Genomic DNA, 3,773 nt, shown 5'->3' on the forward strand with positions numbered 1-3,773 from the left:
GACTATCAAATCAATCGGACAACTGTATTAATAAAATCATAGCCAAAAGGTAATTGTTTTTTTTTGTTGTTGTTAAAACTATGTTTTATTACACTGACTGCTCTTAATTTACTTTTTTTTCTAATAACTGTTTATTTAGAAGTGCACTCAGTAATTCTTCAGTGACTAATATCTTCTGCTTCATTTAATGCAGGGTCAATACTGAAATTTGTTACAAAAGAGGATGAAGTGATTTTTTATTTAATTAAATTAATTTATTATTGTTTATTTTGATATTATTTAATCTTTTAAAATGTTTTATTTAATATGTGTAATTTTAGTTTTTTTTTTTTTTTGCTACAGAACTACAATTGTACTTTGTAAATAATAGAGTTTAATTACAATTTATTTATTTGTTTACTTTTGTGTTTTATTAAAGTTCTATTTTGACCCATATTTTTTTTTTTTTAAACTTCCATAATATTTGGGGGAGGGGGCACAACAATACAATTCTGCTTAGGGCACCCATTTGGCCAACAGCGGCCCTGTATGTAAATACTGTAAAACAAACAACAAAACCTTAAACTTTGATGACTGTTTTTGGAAGATGTCAGAAATAAAAATCTTGTTATTTTGCAGGAATACACTAAGAAGGCTAAGCAAAAAAATAGACAATGCAGCAGAGTGTCTGTTTTGCTTTAAGGAGAAAATCTTAAAGCAAATTTCTCTGCAACTTATTAACAGTTTTCATGTGCCAAGTAAAATTCGCTGTTTCTGTTCATAAAGTGACAAAGGCAGCCAAATGGTTGGTTGATGCCAGAGCGGACCACCTTTGAAGGCTTCTCCCGTGGCTGAAATACCTCTGTATCACATTACGGCCTTTCAAGAACAGGACTAGCCTGTGATTCCAGGTTAATAGTCCTCAGAAAAATGGAAACGTCAATCACGTGTTTTGCTGTTAGTTGTGAACATTAGTCTTTTAATTTGTGTGTTAACATTGTGCTTCATTAGAAAACGTACTGCTGACAGACAATAAAGCAAGAAGCCAAACCAGACCTTACAAACTTAAGACCTAAAGAAAGTTTTTCATGATAATTCAGGGGGACTGCAACACCTCGACTGAATCAACAGCGCGAATGACAGAACGAATGATCTTATGAACCGGTTCTTTTTAGTGAATCAAAAACATATAGCGTGCACCGTGTGGTCCGATTCCAAAACAAATGACTCTAATAATTTGGTTCTTTTTAGTCAATCAAAAATATATATCGCAACAAGTGTAGTCCGGTTACTGAATGAATGATTCGAATGATTCGGTTCTTTTTAGTGAATCAAAAATATACAGTGCAACCAGTGCAGTCCAATTCCAAAACAAAAGACTCTAATAATTCTATTATTTTTAATTAATCAAAAACATATAGTGCATGCATTGTAGTTCGATTCGACCAACTCTAAGGATTCAGTTCTAATTAGTGAATCAATACATGTAGCACTACCAGTGTAGTCTGATTCCAAAATGCATGACTCTAATGATTTTTTTTTTTTTAGTGAATCATATATGTGCAACAAGTGTTATCTGATTCCAAACCAAATGAGTCTAATAATTTGCCAATTTTCAGAGAATCAAAAACATACAGTGCAACCAGTGTAGTACAATTACTGAATGAATGGCTCTAATGATTTGGTTATTTTTAATGAATCAAAAACATATAGTGCAAGCATCATAGTCCGATTTGACTGATAAATATACAGTATATACTAGATATGATATTATGATACTAGATGTGTATGTTTAATATATAGTTAAGGACAATTGTTGGACTGCATTCATGCCACCTTTAAAAGTCTCTGTGTAAATACCTTTTGAAAGACTTGTGTTATTTATTGATTTATTATTTAGTAGATCATTTATTATTGAAATTATATAATCCTTTGGCAAGGAACATGGTAGTATGTCTGAAATACGGGGATTGATGCATGCATTATTTATCAGGAGGAATAAGTCAAGACCTGGTTTGCCTTAAAATACGATCTCAATTACCCAACTTACCACCACTTCCACACACTCCTGCACATACACACACACATACTCCGCTACTTAAACCAGTTTAAATAAAGTCAGATTATTATCAGCAGGTAGAGAATGGGCGTTTTTGTTGAGGGTGGACCCATTTACTAAGCCAATCTGTTAAAGCTGTCCTGCTGGGAAGCCTTCACAAGCCACAATTTATTTTCCTTGCAAGTTACTAATTGACCGGGCCTGTTGATGGGGATGCATGGGAGTCATATGTGACTACGGCAGTGGATAAGGGCTCCATTTGCAACCATTTAGCGTGCGGCCAATGATCACGAAGCACATGCAGCATGTGCAGCTTGAACAAATAAGACCTGACAAAATGCTCGCTTTCTCACTATCACCGGTTAAAATGTGGTTCCCTTTGTGTCGATGACAGGGACAAATTCAGGGATGAGGTTTTCCCTCACTGCGGCTGAGGACTTTGAACTAATAGAATTTCCTGCTATGATTATTGTATATTTTCAGGGACTGGTAATTCTTACGTACCACCACACAAAAGCATATCCCACAAAGCAATTCAGATGCTCCACTTCAGAGCGCGATGTAAGGTTTGTGAACTGCGTATAACCTAACGATGACTAACATAATTGCTCCAAGCGAGTATTCCAGAGCATTAATTGGACTAGCGGAGGTGAAAGTTCACACAAGATGGATTTAAGTTCTCGCAGGAGTGATTTATTTTATTTCTAAGTAGTTTTGTTATTGCTCCCATTGGCAAAAATTATGTCAGTCCAGCCCAGGGTATTTGCTTTTCAGGAGTCAGACCTTAGATTGATTGGTTTAGTATTAGGTAACCAGGCACAATGAAAGGGAGGACAACACCGTAAGGCCCAGTGTGTTTTTCTTGTGGGAAACCTTTGTCCTTCAGAAGGTGCGTCAGACTTTCAGCTGAGCCTGTGGAAAAGCACGAAAGAGCCAAGAGTAGGACAAGGGAGGATGCACTTTGGCCTAGATGTTTGTACAAACGGCAAACATCCACTGGGAGTCAGCCTAATATTTTATGAAAGTTTCTTGTCTGTCGATGTGCACAGGTGAGTTCAGGTGTTGGTAACCAAGCTCCTCTGAAACAGTAACTCACTGCTGTTTAAAAGGGATAGTTCACTCAAAAATTAACATTATGTTAATATTTACTCACCCTCATGTCGTTCCAAACCAATATGACTTTCTTTCATCAGTGGAACACTAAAGGAGCCATTTCGACGACTGTGCTAGTCGCTCTTTTCCAAGCAATTACAATGAATGGTTTTCAAACTTCTAAAATGACACAAAGGGCTCCATTAACTGTAGAGTCATGCTCATGAGAGTAAAACAAATCTTTCTTTTCACTCAGATATTTTTAATGGAATAGGTCAATCCAATTCTCAAAACCAGTCTGAATGATTTGTGTACAAATCAAGTTCAACCCACTTAATGATCTAGTCACCTTAAAGGGGTCCTATTATGCTCTTTTACAAAGTCTTGATTTTGTTTTGGGGGTGTACTAGAACATGCTCTCATGCTTGGTGGTTCGAAAAACGCATTATTTTTCACATAATTTACATTATTAAAATACCTTTCTCCCCAGGCTGGCACAAACGGCTCGATTAGTTCTGGGTTTTAATGAAGGCCCGCCTTTCGAAAAAAACGAAATGTGTTGTGATTGGTTAGCTGTCCCAGCTGTGATTGGCGAACAGCTTAGACGGCGTTTCAGTACTGCAACGCCCCTTCCTCCGTCTTT

This window comes from Sinocyclocheilus rhinocerous, unplaced genomic scaffold (genome assembly GCF_001515625.1).
Source record: "Sinocyclocheilus rhinocerous isolate Xijiao unplaced genomic scaffold, SAMN03320098_v1.1 scaffold534, whole genome shotgun sequence".
Lineage (NCBI taxonomy): Eukaryota > Metazoa > Chordata > Actinopteri > Cypriniformes > Cyprinidae > Sinocyclocheilus > Sinocyclocheilus rhinocerous.